Genomic DNA, 17,676 nt, shown 5'->3' on the forward strand with positions numbered 1-17,676 from the left:
TCCGCCATTCTTCCCCCTGGTTTACGCCTAGTGCCTGATCTTCGGACTTTTCGCCGTGAGCTGAAAACGCATTTATTTATCCAAGTGGGACTGGATTAAAAGTTTTACTTAATTTTAACTGGGGTTAGTTGTTAATTTTTAGGTAATGGGGTTTTATCATTTTAATTGTAATTTTAAATTTTGGCCTATTTAAATAAATTTTTTAATTAGTTTTTATTGTGTATGATTTCTGTATTTTTATCTGGCTGTAAACCGCCCTGAGTCCTTCGGGAGATAGGGCGGTATAAAAATTTGATTAAATAAAAATAAATAAATAAATAAATTCTGCCAATCTAAGCTGCAAAGAAAGGGTTGTTTTTTTCCCCCTTCAGTCATCATCATCATCACTTAACGACCCCGTAATCCGTTGTGGGGTGGAATCTGGGCAACTGAATGGAGCTAGCAGCGTGTTTTAAGGGCCGGATGCCCTTCCTGTTGCCGATGCGGAGTTTTGTTCGGCAGACTCGCAGAGATTAGAGATTGCAGCCTGCACAAGATTGCATGAAGGTGCTTGGAATAAAACTAGGATCCAGGTACATTTAGTGACCGTTCGAAGTTACAACAGTGCTAAAAAAGTGACTTATGACCATTTTTCATGCGGCATCCCCATGGTCAGACGATCAAAATTCAGATGCTTGGCAACTGACTCATATTTATGACAGTTGCGGTGTCCCGGGATCCTGAGATCCTATTTTTCAGCAAACTCAAGGAAGGAAGGAAGCCAGGTTCACTTAACAACCAGGTTACTTACTTAACAACGGCAGTGCTTCACTGAACCACCGTGGCAAGAAAGGTCGTAAAACAGGACAAAACTTCACCCCTGTCTCGATTAGCAATGGACATTTTAGCCTCAGCTGCGATTGGACCACCTGTGATCAGTTAATTAAGCTGTAAAAAAAAAGGTGGACACAATATATACACAAAAACACACTTTAATCAAACCTGCTTTTCTTTTTTTTTCCGGACATAAAAATTTGCACTTTTGCTCTGCTAAGTGACTTTTCAGACCCATGAAACGGTGGGCAGTTGCTTGTAACAGATGCAGCAGGCAGCGGAAAGTTGTTTAGCTGTTACTGTGGTTGTTGAGGTTCGCAAGTCCCAAGGGCTGCCCACCTGTCAAACCCAACGCACTTCCTGCTTTGCCTGCAGAGACTTAACACATTGAATTTTTAAAGTTACAACTGTGGAAGTTGATCGAAAAGAGGGTTGATTAGATCAGGGGTCTCCAACCTTGGCAACTTTTAGCCTGGAGGACTTCAACTCCCAGCAAAGCCGGCTGGGGAATTTCGGGAGTTGAAGTGCTCCAGGCTTAAAAGTTGCCAAGGTTGGAGACCCCTGGATTAGATAATGAAAGAATATATTTTAATGTAGGCATGTGCATTAATAGTAGAATCACATGGATTGGATAACTGGAAAAAACATATGTAGATTTACTCTATATGTTTAAATGATTGTTATATTGAAACACTGAACAATGAATGGACGGAAGGATGAAACTGTAATATAAATAGACGTGAAGAGCTAAATAAGGGAAATATGAATAATAAAGCGGGGGAAAGATGGACGACAAAAAAGGAACGTCTTAGAATATTACGTGATACGGGTAAAAAAATTAAACTAGAGAAAAATAAGAGAGGAATAATAGTGTGTGTGTGTATGTTTTCTGAGGTTTTCGCGGGTGTTTGTATGTAGGTCTTTGGTTATTCGGGTTTTCTCCCGCGTAAAATTAGAAGTGTCTTGGCGACGTTTTGACGAAGTCTCATTCGTCATCTTCAGGCTTCAGCTTCGTGCTTCTAGGAGCAAAGCAGAAGTTTGCTTCTAGAAGCACGAAGCTGAAGCCTGAAGATGACGAATGAGACTTTGTCGAGGCGTCGCCAAGACACTTCTAATTTTACGCGGGAGAAAACCCGAATAACCAAAGACATATACACACACACACACACACACACACACACACATATATAAACAAGATATCTGTAATAATAAGAGGGTAGTTTAGAAATTGAAAGGCGGTAGGATTAGGCATGCTTAAACAATATGAAACAATGAAAATGAAATGTAATAACTATGAATAATAATAATATACCTATTTCAGGGGTGAAATCCAGCAGGTTCTGGAGAACCGGTAGTGGAAATTTTGAGCAGGCTGGAGAACCGGCAAATACCACATCTGGCTGGCCCCAGAGTGGGGAGGGAATGGTGATTTTGCAATATCCTTCCCCTGGAATGGGGTGGGAATGGAAATTTTGCAGTATCCTTCCCCTGGAGTGGGGAGGGAATGGGGATTTTGCAATATCCTTCCCCTGGAGTGGGGAGGGAATGGGGAGTTTGCAATATCCTTCCCCTGCCACGCCCACCAAGCCACCACTGGCCTATTTGTATTAAAATGTTATGATAGCCAGGTATCACACTATTCATTCATTGATATGTATAAAGAATATAAAATAAAAAACTTGGGAGAAAAAAAAACGAAAAGAGGGATTTTTCAAAAGTCATTCTGCACAGTTTTCCAACACCCAGAAGTGACCGCTGAAAGGTTGAAGACAAAGGCCAGGTCCAGAAACCTTCTCAACTCTTGAATTTTCGACGGAGATGGAGAGAAACTCAAGTCTTTCAACATCGTTTATACCAGGGGTCTCCAACCTTGGTGACTTTAAGACTTGTGGACTTCAACTCCCAGAATTCAACCCCCAGAACTCTGGGAGTTGAAGTCCACAAGTCTTAAAGTCGCCAAGGTTGGAGACCCCCTGGTTTATAGGTCATTCTGCCTGCTCAAAACTCAACCTGGTTTCCATTAGGTGAAATCCTAATTAATCTGGTCTTGCCAAAAAGCCGGACTTCCCCGAAAATAAGACCCGGTCTTATATTAATTTTCTCTTCAAAAAACGCAGTAGGGCTTATTGCAATGCTCTCTACATGGGGCTCCTCTTGAAGAGCACCCGGAGGCTCCAGTTGGTCCAGAATGCAGCTGCGCGGGGGATAGAGGGAGCCCCTCGTGGCTCCCATGTGACACCCCCCCTGCGCAGACTGCCCTGGCTACCTGTGGCCTTTCGGGTGCGCTTCAAGGTTTTGGTAACTATCTTCAAAGCGCTCCATGGCATAGGGCCGGGTTACCTACGGGACCGTCTGCTGCCACCGATTGCCTCCCACTGACCCGTGCGCTCTCACAGGGAGGGACTCCTCAGGGTGCCGTCAGCCAGGCAGTGCCGACTGGCGACACCCAGGGGAAGGGCCTTTTCTGTGGGGGCTCCCACCCTCTGGAACGAACTTCCCCCAGGACTTCGCCAACTTCCTGACCTTCGAACCTTTCGCATGAGCTTAAGACACATCTATTTATTTGCAGGACTGGAGAACCGGCAAATACCACCTCTGGCTGGACCCAGAGTGGGGAGGGAATTGAGATTTTGCAATATCCTTCCCCTGGAGTGGGGAGGGAATGGGGATTTTGCAATATCCTTCCCCTGGAGTGGGGAGGGAATGGGGATTTTGCAATATCCTTCCCCTGGAATAGGGTGGGAATGGGGATTTTGCAATATCCTTCCCCTGGAATAGGGTGGGAATGGAAATTTTGCAGTATCCTTCCCCTGGAGTGGGGTGGGAATGGGGATTTTGCAGTTTCCTTCCCCTGGAGTGGGGAGAGAATGGAGATTTTGCAATATCCTTCCCCTGCCACGCCCACCAAGCCACCACTGGCCTATTTGTATTAAAATGTTATGATAGCCAGGTATCACACTATTCATTCATTGATATGTATAAAGAATATAAAATAAAAAACTTGGGAGAAAAAAAACACGAAAAGAGGGATTTTTTCAAAAGTCATTCTGCACAGTTTTCCAACATCCAGAAGTGACCGCTGGAAGGTCGAAGACGAAAGCCAGGTCCAGAAACCTTCTCAACTCTGAATTTTCGACGGAGATGGAGAGAAACTCAAGTCTTTCAACATCGTTTATACCAGGGGTCTCCAACCTTGGCGACTTTAAGACTTGTGGACTTCAACTCCCAGAATTCAACTCCCAGAACTCTGGGAGTTGAAGTCCACAAGTCTTAAAGTGGCCAAGGTTGGAGACCCCCTGGTTTATAGGTCATTCTGCCTGCTCAAAACTCAACCTGGTTTCCATTAGGTGAAATCCTAATTAATCTGGTCTTGCCAAAAAGCCGGACTTCCCCGAAAATAAGACCCGGTCTTATATTAATTTTCTCTTCAAAAAATGCAGTAGGGCTTATTGCAATGCTCTCTACATGGGGCTCCTCTTGAAGAACACCCGGAGGCTCCAGTTGGTCCAGAATGCAGCTGCGCGGGTGATAGAGGGAGCCCCTCGTGGCTCCCATGTGACACCTCTCCTGCGCAGACTGCACTGGCTACCTGTGGCCTTTCGGGTGCGCTTCAAGGTTTTGGTAACTATCTTCAAAGCGCTCCATGGCATAGGGCCGGGTTACCTACGGGACCGTCTGCTGCCACCGATTGCCTCCCACTGACCCGTGCGCTCTCACAGGGAGGGACTCCTCAGGGTGCCGTCAGCCAGGCAGTGCCGACTGGCGACACCCAGGGGAAGGGCCTTTTCTGTGGGGGCTCCCACCCTCTGGAACGAACTTCCCCCAGGACTTCGCCAACTTCCTGACCTTCGAACCTTTCGCCGCGAGCTTAAGACACATCTATTTATTTGCGCAGGACTGGACTAGAATTTTAAATTTTAAATTTGGTTTTAACGGGGTTTTATTATTTTTATCGCAATTTTTTAATATTCGGCCTTATTTAATAAGTTTTTTAATTGGTGTTTTATTTTGTATTTATATGTATGTTTTTATTAGGCTGTAAACCGCCCTGAGTCCCCTGGGAGATAGGGCGGTATAAAAATGCGATTAAATAAATAAATAATAAAAATATTTTTTGGTTAGGTCTTATTTTGGGGGAAATACGGTACTAAATGCACCCATCTGACTGACAATCGTAACTGGGGCTTATTTTGGGGGTAGGGCTTATATTGCGAGGATCCTGAAAAATCATGCTAAGGACTTCTTTTCCAGTTGGGTCTTATTTTAGGGGAAACTGGATGGATAGATAGAGTGAGATAGATACAAGATACATAGATAGAAGTTAGATAGATATAGATAGATCTGACAGATAGACAGACAGACAGATAGATACCATGCTTCCCCGAAAATAAGACCGGGTCTTATATTAACTTTTGCTCCAAAAGACGCAGTTAGATCTTATTTTGGGGGAAATAGGGTACTAAATGCATCCACCTGGCTGACAATTATAACTGGGGCTTATTTTGGGGGTAGGTCTTATATTACGAGCATCCTGAAAAATCATGCTAAGGACTTCTTTTCCGGTTGGGTCTTATTTTCGGGGGAAAAGGGTATGTATATGTTTATTTATTTAGTTAAGTTAGTTAGAAGGTTTACAGGTGGTCTTTGACTTGCATCCGTTCGCTTAGGGAACGTTTAAGGTTACAATGGTACTGGGGAAAAAATGACTTATGACCATTTTTCACACTTACGACTGCTACGGCGTCTCTGTGGTCACACAATCAAAATTCAGAGGTTCGGCAATGGACTCATATTTATGACGGTTGCAGTGTCCCGGGGTCATGAGGTCACCTTTTGCGACCATCGGACAAGCAAAGTCGATGGGGAAGCCAAATTCACTTAACAACCATGTTTACGCATGTAACAATTGCACTGATTCACTTAACAACTGTGGCAAGTAAGGTCGTAAAATGGGGCAAAACTCACTTAGCAACTGTCACTTAACAACAGAAACGATGGACTCAATTGTGGTCGTAAGTCGAGAGCTGCCTGCATGTGGCTAACCGACTCATACTTATGTAACTCTGGACAGCATACGAAAATTGCCGACCAGACTAAGAGAAAAATCACACGGGTAGTCCTCAATTTACAACAGTTCGTTTAGTGACCATTCAACATTACGACGACACGGAAAAAAAAATACCTACAATAGAAGAATGGATATTGAAAGTTACTAACTTGGCTGAGATGGCTAAAATCTCAGCGTTTTTAAAAGACAATACGCAGGAAAGATATTTAATTGAATGGAAAAAATGGATTGATTATCTACAAAACAGATATCAGATTAAGAAATATCAGATTGCCTTTGAATAATTAGAAAGTTATTTTATGTAATGGGGGGGGGTTGGGAGATGAAAAGCTTTGGATGTGGTTATTTGGATTGGAAGGGAAAATTTTATTCTATGTTTGGTTTATGTATAACTTTACCTTGTGATTGACCTGAAGCCGGGGGAGGAGGGAGGGAGGGAGGGGTTTTTTTGGGGGGGGAGGGAGGGGGAAAAAAGGGGGAAAAATGTTTTTGTTTTTTAAAACTCTTTCAATAAAAAAAAACACAAAACATTACGACGACACGGAAAAAAAGTGACTTATGATCATTTTTCACACTTAACGACCGTTGCAGCATCCCCGTGGTCACATAATTTACATCCGGAATTTTGACAATTGACTCATATTTATGACGGCTGCAGTGTCCCTGGGTCATGAGGTCATCTTTTGCGACCTTCTGACAAGCAAAATCAATATAATATACAAATAGATGAAGACTATTGCTTAACACATTGTAAGCCGCCCTGAGTCTTCGGAGAAGGGCGGGATATAAATTCAAAAATAAAATAAAATAAAATAAAAATGGAGAAGCCAGATTCACTTAACGACCGTGTTACTAATTTAACAGCTGCAGTGAGTCACTTAACAACTGGCAAGGAAGTTTGTGAAACGGGGTTAAAACTCTCTTAGTGACTGTCTCGCTTAGCAACCTAAATTCTGGACTCACTTGTAGGTCGTAAGTCGAGGACTAGCAGTAGAGCGACTAGATCCAACTAAAGCAATTCAAAGGCAATCAACATTAGAAATATGGTGTTTGAAGATTCATTCTAGATAGCTGGGCAGCCTTCTACATTTCCACAAACGAACCAAAATAGGAAACGAACTCACAATTAATTCTTAGCGATCCTACCTTGACATTTTGAAAGTAAAAATAAAAAAGGAAACAGAAGTACACACAACTCAAAAGCAAAAAAATAAAAATAAAAATCCAACTTACCAGCCCTGGGCTATTTCCCAATTCTGATTTTGGTGAAAGCCAGGCGCAAGGGTACGTTTTCCTCCCCTCCCATTTTTGGCACTTTTAAATATTTCTCCGCTCAGATCTGACCTCCATTTACCTCGAGAGAGACCTGCTCTTTTAAAAGGTGTTAATTTCTTTAAAAGTTATTTTCTCTCTCCTTGAACGAACACCCACGGGACACCCACGTGCTGTGTGCGATGTCTCCAAATTGAGGCAACTCTTCATTCTTTTCCTACGCTACTTCGAAGAAGTGCATTTTTCTTGGTTGAGCAAGCAAGCAAGGCAGCGTCTCTTTTTAGGAAGCAGGGAGGAAAAAAATGATGATAAACACACGTCTTGGAGTTTTCTTTTCGCTGGGAAAATGGCTCTCGATAGCACCCTTAATTAAGGAGGCAAATCGAAAGGAAAGGTAGCAATCTCACACACCAAACGGCATTTAGAGGGAAGTAACTCGGCTGGTTTGCTGGGCCAGCCTCAAGGAAGGAAGCTGCAAATTCTCCAACGAAGAGTCATAAATTAATCACTGCTTAAGCTCCTTCAGTCAATTGCCTATCTAAAAAAGACGGTTCTCTACTTAAAATCTTTTCTTGCACGTGTGATGTATGGGAACGAAGATGTAACCCTGTTCCCCCCAAAATAAGACGTCCCCTGATAAGCCCAAGTGGGTTTTTGAGCGCATGGCAATAAGGCCAAGCGCTTATTTTGGGGTTCCAAAAAAATATTAGAGAGGGTCTTATTTTGGGGGAAACAGGGTAGATAGATCAATAGAGATATAGATAGGTAGATAGATAGATAGATAGATAGATAGATAGATAGATAGATAGATAGGGAGGGAGGGAGGGAGGGAGGGAGGAGTGATAAACAATTGATGATGAAGATAGAGATAGATGATAGATAGAGATAGATGATGATGATAGACAGAGAGATAGAGAGATAGATAGAGATAGAGATAGATACCCTTCTCCCCCCAAAATAAGACCTCCCCTGATAATAAGCCCAATTGGGCTTTTGAGCGCATGGCAAAAAGGCCAAGCGCTTATTCCAGGGTGCAAAAAAAAATATAAGACAGGGTCTTATTTTGGGGGAAACACGGTAGATAGATCGATAGAGATAAAGAGAGAGAGAGAGAGAGAGAGAGAGAGAGAGAGAGAGGATATATTATGTATGTATGTACAGATCATAGATAGATGATAGATCTATCTATAGATCTGAGAGATACATAGAAGATTAGATAGATAGATAGATAGATAGATAGATAGATAGATAGATAGATAGATAGATAGATAGATAGATAGATAGAGATAGATAGATAGATAGATGGAGATAGATAGATAGATAGATAGATAGATAGATAGATAGATAGATAGATAGATAGATAGATAGATAGATAGATACCCTGTTCCCCCCAAAATAAGACCTCCCCTGATAAAAAGCCCAACTGGACTTTTGAGCGCCTGGCAATAAGGCCAAGCGCTTATTTCAGGGTTCAAAAAAATATAAGACAGGGTCTTATTTTCGGGGAAACATGGTATCAATAAAGGAGAGTATTTGTGGCTCAGGGTTGAACTGGGGGGAGGGTCTTTGGTGCTCTCTGAGTGTGGTGGTTTTCTTGTAGATGTTTCAGGACCCAACTAGGTAACTTTATCAGTGCTAGAAGGCAGAGGAGGAGGAGGAAGAGCAGGAGCAGCAGGAAGAAGAGGAAGAGGATAACTATGGGTTTGGTACTCTCTGAGCCTGGTTTTCTTGCAGATGTCTCAGGACCCAACTAGGTAACACCATCAAGCACTGATTTTACCTAGTTTTCGTAATAAAACATCTGCAAGAGAACAACCAAGTTCAGAGAGCACCAAGAACCCCTCAGTTATAAAATAAAGTATTTTGGAGATAAATACATAGGTAGCTCTCAATTTATGACTGACTGCTCAGCAACCGTGCAAAGTTACAACTGATGATGTTGAGCAGTCACTTAGGCCTCCATTTTCACCCGTGGAACTCACTAAAGCTGTATTCACATCTCATGAAAACCAAGTGTTGTTGTTTTTTAATTCATTAGCTATGTCATAATTATTGGGATTGACACAGTGCGCGAAACTAAATTGTAAAATCTAATCCTATTACAGGTAGTCCTCAACTTGCAACCGTTCACTTAGTGACTGCTCGAAGTCACAATGGCACTGAAAAGAGTGACTTATGACCATGAGGCCGGGCTTCACATAATTTAACAACCGGTTCACCTTAGGCATTAAAGCTGGCTGGGTGGCTTTGGCCAATCGCTAGGAGATGGTGAGTTTTAGCTCTGCCTTAAGCATGAAAGCCAGCTGAGTGACTTTGGGCCAATCATAGGGCCTCTGTGGCTCAGACTGGTAAGACAGTCTGTTATTAACAGCAGCTGCTTGCAATTACTGCAGGTTCAAGCCCCACCAGGCCCAGGGTTGACTCAGCCTTCCATCCATTATAAGGTAGGTAAAATGAGGACCCAGATTGTTGGGGGCAATAAGTTGACTTCGTATATAATATACAAATGGATGAAGACTATTGCTTGACATAGTGTAAGCCGCCCTGAGTCTTCGGAGAAGGGCGGGATATAAATGCAAATTAAAAAAAAAATCACTAGGAGATAGTGAATTCTAGTCCCACCTTAGGCCTTAAAGCCATCTGGGTGACTTTGGACCAGACTTGCTGTCTCTCTCTCAGACCAACCTACCTCACAGGGTTATTGTTCTGTGGAAAATAGGAGGGAGGGAGGAGTAGGTCCATCGCCTTGATAAAAATAATAATAATAAAGGTGGGATATAAATAAAATATATCAAGGAACGCCGATTTCTTTTCACACCTACTTCCTATTACTCCTGCGAATCTGAGCCTCAAAGCTTTCTGAAAAGAGCGCCAAGAAAAACCAGCAAAGTTTCGACGAACTTCTCTTAAGTGTGTGTTTGTGTGTGCTACAACGGCAGCGCCACAACGGCCAGGAAAAAATCTTTGCGGTTTCTCTTGCCCATTTGTGCATCAGCCCCCTCGGTGACACAGCAGCGCACACTGGCGAGGAAAAGCAAGTTGTGGGCGAAAAAAACAAAAAGCAGGTAGCAAGGAAACACACTACACACACACACATGTACAGTTTACCGCAAGCCGGTAACTGAAAGACATTATTTGCGGAGGAAGGAAAGCTTGTTGACTTGTGATGAAATGTGTCACCCGTGAAGGCACAAACGGGACATCGAGCCAGGCTTTTTTTCCCTCTGTTCCCACTCCCCATCTGCCTCCCCAGGCTGTTGAGTTGTGAGAAGCCATCGCTGCAATTTACGCACTGCGCCTTGCGGTAGGCACGGCCCTTGTCTGAATGCCACAATTCTGCACACACACACACACACACAAAAAAAAGGGGGGGGAGAGAAAGAGAGTTGTGAAAACATTTATCTAGATCAGGGGTCTCCAACCTTGGCAACTTGAAGACTTGTGGACTTCAACTCCCAGAATCCCTCAGCCAGCTTTGCTGGCTGAGGGATTCTGGGAGTTGAAGTCCACAAGTCTTCAAGTTGCCAAGGTTGGAGACCCCTGATCTAGAGGTAGTCCTTGACTTATGACAATTGGGCCCTCAAATTTCTGCTGTTGAATGAGACAGTGGCTACCTGCAAGGCGTATAATTTAATGCGGTACGTATTTCTCAATCTTGATCCCTTGAAGGCGTGTGGACTTCAGCTCCCAGAATTCCCCAATTGCCAAGGTTGAGAAACACTGAGTCATGCTGGCTAGGGAATTCTGGGAGTTGAAGTCCTCAAGCCTTAAAGCTGTCAAGGCTGAGACACAGTGATGCTGGCTAGGGAATTCTGGGAGTTGGAGTTCACATGTCTTCACGTGGCAAAGATTGAGAAACACCGAGTCATGCTGGCTAGGGAATTCTGGGAATTGAAGTCCTCAAGCCTTAAAGCTGTCAAGGCTGAGACACAGTGATGCTGGCTAGGGAATTCTGGGAGTTGGAGTCTTCACGTGGCAAAGATTGAGAAACACTGAGTCATGCTGGCTAGGGGATTCTGGGAGTTGAAGTCCTCAAGCCTTAAAGCTGTCAAGGTTGAGACAGAGTGATGCTGGCTAGGGGATTCTGGGAGTTGGAGTCCACATGTCTTCACGTGGCAAAGATTGAGAAACACCGAGTCATGCTGGCTAGGGGATTCTGGGAGTTGAAGTCCTCAAGCCTTAAAGCTGTCAAGGTTGAGAAACAGTGATGCTGGCTAGGGAATTCTGGGAGTTGGAGTCCACATGTCTTCACGTGGCAAAGATTGAGAAACACCGAGTCATGCTGGCTAGGGAATTCTGGGAGTTGAAGTCCTCAAGCCTTAAAGCTGTCAAGGTTGAGACACAGTGATGCTGGCTAGGGGATTCTGGGAGTTGGAGTCCACATGTCTTCACGTGGCAAAGATTGAGAAACACCGAGTCATGCTGGCTAGGGGATTCTGGGAGTTGAAGTCCTCAAGCCTTAAAGCTGTCAAGGCTGAGACACAGTGATGCTGGCTAGGGGATTCTGGGAGTTGGAGTCCACATGTCTTCACGGGGCAAAGATTGAGAAACACCGAGTCATGCTGGCTAGGGAATTCTGGGAGTTGAAGTCCTCAAGCCTTAAAGCTGTCAAGGCTGAGACACAGTGATGCTGGCTAGGGGATTCTGGGAGTTGGAGTCCACATGTCTTCACGGGGCAAAGATTGAGAAACACCGAGTCATGCTGGCTAGGGAATTCTGGGAGTTGAAGTCCACACCCATTCAAGTTTCCAAGGTCGGACACCCCTAATTGTCGTGAGCTAAAAACATATTTATTTATTCAAGCGGGACTGGCATAATATAGTTATAATCTTAAATTGGGGTTTTTATTGTTTTTTTTTTTTAATTTTTTATAATTTTAAATTTAAACTTTTAATTATCAGCCTTTTGAAATTTGCTAGGTTTTAATTGTTGGTTTTAACTGTATATGTATTGTGTTTTATCTTTGGCTGTACACCGCCCTGAGTCCTTCGGGAGAAGGGCGGTATAAAAATTTAATAAATAATAATAATAATAATAATAATAATAATAATAATAATAATAATAAAAATAATAATAATTATTATTATTGTGTGTGTGTGTGTGTATTATTTAAAGGGGAGAGGGCTGACACCATTTTTCAGAGAACTGGCAGTGAATCTAATACAGTCCGAACTTCCCATTGCTCATCGAGACGATTGTTAAGTGAGTTTTGCCTCCTTTTACGACCTTCTTTGCCACGGCTGCTAAGTGAATCACCGCAGGTGTTAAGGTACTAACCCGGTTGTTAAGTGAATCCGGCTTCCCCATTGACTTTGCTGGTCAGAAGGTCGCAAAAGGGGATCACGTGACATCCGGACACTGCAACAGTCATAAGTACATGCCAGTTGCCAAGCATCTTGAGTTTTGATCACCCGACTACGAGGACGCTGCAACGCTTGTAAAGTGTGAAAAACAGCCGTAAGTCATTTTTTCAGTAATGGTGCAACTTTGAAAGGTCACTAAATGGACTAGTTGTGTAAGTCGAGGACTGCCTGTACAGCTCACTCAAGTCGGTATGCTCCTTTATCATCATTTCTCTTTACCGCTCTCAGAAAAATGACAAGCTGTGGGTTGTCCACAAAAATGAGGTTAGGTAAACCAAGTTAGATCTGCATTGTAGATATATTTTTAAATCATTTCTAGTCTTTTCCAGTTTGGGACCTTGGAGAATTTGGAACAAGAGAATATTGTTCAAAAATGGTCTTTTTAAGGTTCCAGGTTTAAAAAAAGCACATTATTCAGCTATAACTGTATCTTCCTTCCTTCCTTCCTTCCCTTTCTTTCCTGTTTCTCTGTTTTTCTGACTTTCTCTTTTCCTTCCTTCCCTTTCTTTTTCTTTCTCTGTCTCTTTTCTTTTCTTCTCTCTTTTTTATTCAGCTATGTGTGTTTCCTTCCTTCCTTCTTCCTGTTTTGCTTTCTGACTGTTTTTCTGCCTCTCTTTTCCTCCCTTCCCTTTCTTTCTTTGTCTCTTTTCTTTTCTTCTCTATCTCTCTTTATTTAGCTAAGTGTGTTTTCCTTCCTTCCTTCCTTCCTTCCCTCCTTCCTTCCTTTCTTTCCTTTTTCTGACTGTTTTTCTGTCTTTCTTTTTTTCTTCCTTCCTTTTCTTTCTCTTTTCCTTTCTTCCCATCTCTCACTTAATTCAACTATCTGTGTTTTCCTTCCTTCCCTTTCTTTCCTGTTTCACTTTCTGACTGTTTTTCCTTTCTTCCTTTTCCTTTCTTCCTTTTCTCTCTTTCTCTTTTCTTTTCTTCCCATCTCTCTCTTTATTTAGCTATGTGTGTTCCTTCCTTCCTTTCCTCCCTTTCCCTCTCCCTCAAACAAATTCAGCTGTTTTTTCTCAGAAAGCAACTTCCAAAGACGAATCAAGTTTTAGCAAAAGTATAAATATCTGAAAAGAAAAACGAAACAATTTGCGCCCTTGTTCTCTTCCTTTCATCTTCCTCTTCATTTCCCCTGTCCTCTCATCCCCCCCTCCCAAAAAATTAGTTCAGGATTTTATGGAACAGTGCATTCTGCCTTCCAATCTGTTCTTTTTACAGCTTTCTGTCATTTCCCAAACTTCTAGCGATTTCCAAAGAGATCCAGAGCCTTCATTCTGTTATTTCACTGAATGGAATACTCGGAAAATCCTTAGCATGCTTTTTATTCAGTCGCTGGGAAATGAGGACAAAACCATCAATGTTAAAAATAGAAATGATCGAAGACAAGATAAACAGGCCAAAAGAAAAAAAGAGGGTGGGGGAAAAAGCAGAGTTATCTCAAAGAGGGGAAAAAAAACAGCCTCTGGATTATAATCCCAGAATAATTCCACACAATATTATCGTGAGAACATAATTAAGAATTTCATTTACCACCCCAAAGTGATTTTCTAGCGGTTCTGCCTCCCTGCTAAAAGTATTCTTATGTGATCGCTACCGTAGTCCAAGAAAGACGCAAAAAGCTGTTCTTTTGCAAAACAAAATTGGTTTTTTGTGGTGTTGTGAGAATGCAAGAGCTTTTCCAAAACCGCAGAGACCACCGAAAGTCGCAGCTACAATTTTCTACTTAGAAATCAGGTACCAATTGCTGAATTATGGTTACACCGTGAAGTAGAAAATTTCAATTCTTCCTTGCTTTGGGGATAACCATAATTTCTGGGAGGGCGGCAAGCCCATAATGGCTGAGGGCGTCACAAAACAGAACCAACACACACAACAAACCGGTATCCCCCCCCAAGAACCGAATGCGGTAAACCTCAAGTTTTAAGTCCACAATCAGCTACAATGCAACACCCTACTCTGGGGATATTTTATTTCCTGGCACCTCAAACAAACCAAGTTTTCACATCAGTCAGAAAACAGGATGTGGTATATCTACCTCCAAGAAATGCAAAATTCACTACAGGTTTTCGTTGGTGCAGGACGAGGCCCCCCGATGTAACTCAACTTATAATGGGTGTGTCTGTGTGTTGTGTATTCTCTGCAATTCATCGTTTCAACAGCACCCAAAAATGAATCATCAGTGCTCCCGGGAAAGGCACAATGTAGGTAGTCCTCGCCTTACGACCATAACTGAAACCAGAATTTCTGTCGGTCAGCAAGGCTGTTCGGTGAGTCGCGCCCGATTTTACAGCCGGGTTGTTGTTTTTTGGCCATGGTTGTTAAGCGAATCTCTGCGGTTCGCTGAGTGAATCACATGTCACTAACTTAACAACTGCAGTGATTCACTTAACAGCCATGGCAGGAAAGGTCGTAAAGAGGCAAAATTCAGTTGACAACTGTCCTGCTTAGCAACAGAAATTTGGGGCTCGGCTGTGGCCATACGCCAAGGACTACCTACACGCCAATTTCAGAATCGCCTCTTGTGTTTGCTAGCTACCTGAAGCAAACAGGTTCAGCCACTGTACAGGTGGCTGTTGATGTTGGCAGTGTTGTGATCCGCCAGCAGCCTGCGGAGTTGGCACAGAGTCGGACATTGAGAAGGCTGGGGAGGAACATGGGCCAGTCCTGAAATCTGGCGAAGGCTCGGATGAGGGCTCCGAGTCGGAGATGGGGCCAGGGACATCTGGGAGTTATACGTGGACTCGGGAGCCTCCAGAGTCAGATATCAGAGAGGCAGAGGAACAGGAGGAGCCTGTTCCCAGTGCGCGCATGCGCAGAGCTGCCGAAAGACAAGAGCAGCTAAAACAAAAGGGACGACTCAGGAGTAAGGCCAGGAGATGATTGACCTCTCCTATAAAGCTTAAAAGAGAAGCAAAGGCATTTGAGCCCTTTGCAGAAAAGCAACGTTGTTAACTCTGTTCCCAGTCGGCATCTCTGCGTGATTCTAGACTCCACAGGGCTTTGCCAAGTAAGGTCTTTGGCACCGTATCAAAGGAGATAAAGGTTTGTGATAAGGCCAAAGGACTTCTCCCGAAGGACTTTTTTTGCAACTAATTGGGACTCAGCTGGGAATGAATGTAATTCTCAGCTGTTGCAATAAGAGGTTTTTGGAACTATTCGTTTGTTTTAATGACTCAGGAAGCCGAGGTCACAACAAGCAGGAAGTCAGTTTTCCAGAGAAAGCAAAGAGGCGGGGGAGGGGGCGGGAAGCCCCCCAACTTCACATGGATGATCCCCACAGGTGAATCAGGAAGGAACCCCACTTTCCAGAGAAAAGCCCACAGGTATCTGTTGACGTTTTTGATCGGCATTTCCCTCCGTGAAGCCGTTTAATTCAGCCAAGATATGCCCGCTTCCAGCTTCTCTCTTTCCCCTTTTTTTGTCGCCAAGTTCATTTGCAAGCCAGGAATGTTGCAATTAAAAAAAGAAAAGAAAATACATGTTTACTTGTTCAAGGAGCGCAACGAAGATTGTTAGCCGGAAGGTCAAATCCGGCACCAGAGAACAGATTGCAGTTGGAATCCACACTTTCCAGAGCTGGGGTGTGTGTGTGTCTCTGTGTGTAAAAAGCTAATTATACGGCTCAACAAGTTACAAGGAAAGGGGATGGGCTCGAAGTTCGTTTCTTGGGAAAATTCCAATTTCTCTCCCCCAAATTTCTTGGCGCCAAAGGAGGCCACTCGAATTAGAAATACTAAAACAGCGCATGCGTACGTCCCAAGCGAAAAGCAGATTAAAAAGGCAGCAAACGCAGATTAATAGAACTACAGGTAGTCCTTGACTTACGACAGTAAGTCACTTAGTGACCATTCAAAGTTATGACGACACTGAAAAACTTACGACTGTTGTTGCAGCAATGAACCCGCGGGGTCACGTGATTTACATTCGGATGCTTGACAACGGATTCGTATTTATGACAGCCCCGGGGTGACGTGATCCCCTTTTGCGACCGTCTGACAAGCCAAGTCAATGGGGAAGCCTGATTCACTCAACGACCGTGTGGCTCACTTAAAAACTGCAGCGATTCGCTTAACAACTGTGGCAAGAAAGTTCATAAAAAGGGGGCAAACTTCAATTAACAAATGTCTCGCTTAATCAAATATTTTAAAAAAAATAGAGTTGGAAGGGACCACGGAGGTCTTCTAGTCCAGCCCCCTGCTCAAGCAGGAGACCTTATACCCATGATGGCGAACCTATGGTAGGCGTCCCATAGGTGGCATGCAGAGCCCTCTCTGCAGGCACATGAGCCTTCACCCCAGCTCAGCTCCGCCATGCATGCACACGTCTCCCGCCAGCCAGCTGGTTTTCAGGTCTCTGCCACATATGCACAGCGGGCGGGGCCCATGGGAGGAGGCGCACACATGCAGAGGGGAAAGCGCACACAGAGGGTGGCATGTGAATGTATGGGGACAGGGTGCACGCAGAGGGTTGCATGCACATGTGCGGGGGGGCCGGGGGCGGTGTCATGCGCACATTGCATTATGGGTGCGCACCCGTGTTTTTGGCACTCAGTACCGAAAAGGTTAGCCATCACTGCCCTACACCATTTCAGACAAGTGACTGTCCAGTCTCTCCTTCTGTTGTGGCTCCAGCCCCCGAACCTGGCTCCATACCCGAAAGTGACTCCGAGAGTGAGGGGGAAGGGCCGGTAAGGCTTACCTCGGGAGCACCGATTCCTTTGGTTTGGCTCCAGGAGCCAGAACAAACCAGTCGGAGGACGTAATGAGGCCGTCATCCCCTGATTCCTCCCTTCCCCAGGCTACGCCTTCAGACCCAGCTGATAATAATAATAATCAAGCTTGGCTTGATCCGCGCTTCAGAAGATTAGAGAGGCGGCGTTATCAAAAGGAAGGGTGGGGCAGGAGCCCCACCCCACAGGATATATAAGGAGCTTTGGGACTGCTCTCACTCCACGGGAAGCAAAAATTTAGCTGAACCGTTTCAAAAAGAGCTGAAAGTCTTGCTATGTGAGTCATTTGTTTGAACTTTGGCAGGCAGCTGCAATTTCTCTGCCAGGACTGATAAGAGCTGTGAATCCACTGGCTGAAGGCCAGCTCGTGGGTCTGAAGTGGGGAAGGAGACAGAACACCTTCTTTTGCTTAGCCATAAACATTTTGGGCTCCA

At 44.0% G+C, this 17,676-nt stretch overlaps 1 protein-coding gene across 5 annotated transcripts in view; it reads right to left on the bottom strand.

Annotated features, from left to right (window-relative positions):
* PTPRA (protein tyrosine phosphatase receptor type A) overlaps positions 1–17,676 on the bottom strand; it is a 156,514-nt gene that overhangs the window by 107,710 nt on the left and 31,128 nt on the right. Inside the window, exon 1 of one of the 5 annotated variants that reach the window (XM_058193494.1) lies at positions 7,115–7,138. The exons of the other annotated variants lie outside the window; for them this stretch is intronic. The gene's annotated coding sequence lies outside the window, so the exon portion shown is untranslated. Of the gene's footprint in view, positions 1–7,114; positions 7,139–17,676 lie in introns of those variants that run through there. 5 annotated transcript variants of the gene reach the window in all.

Source organism: Ahaetulla prasina, chromosome 8, assembly GCF_028640845.1.
Source record: "Ahaetulla prasina isolate Xishuangbanna chromosome 8, ASM2864084v1, whole genome shotgun sequence".
Lineage (NCBI taxonomy): Eukaryota > Metazoa > Chordata > Lepidosauria > Squamata > Colubridae > Ahaetulla > Ahaetulla prasina.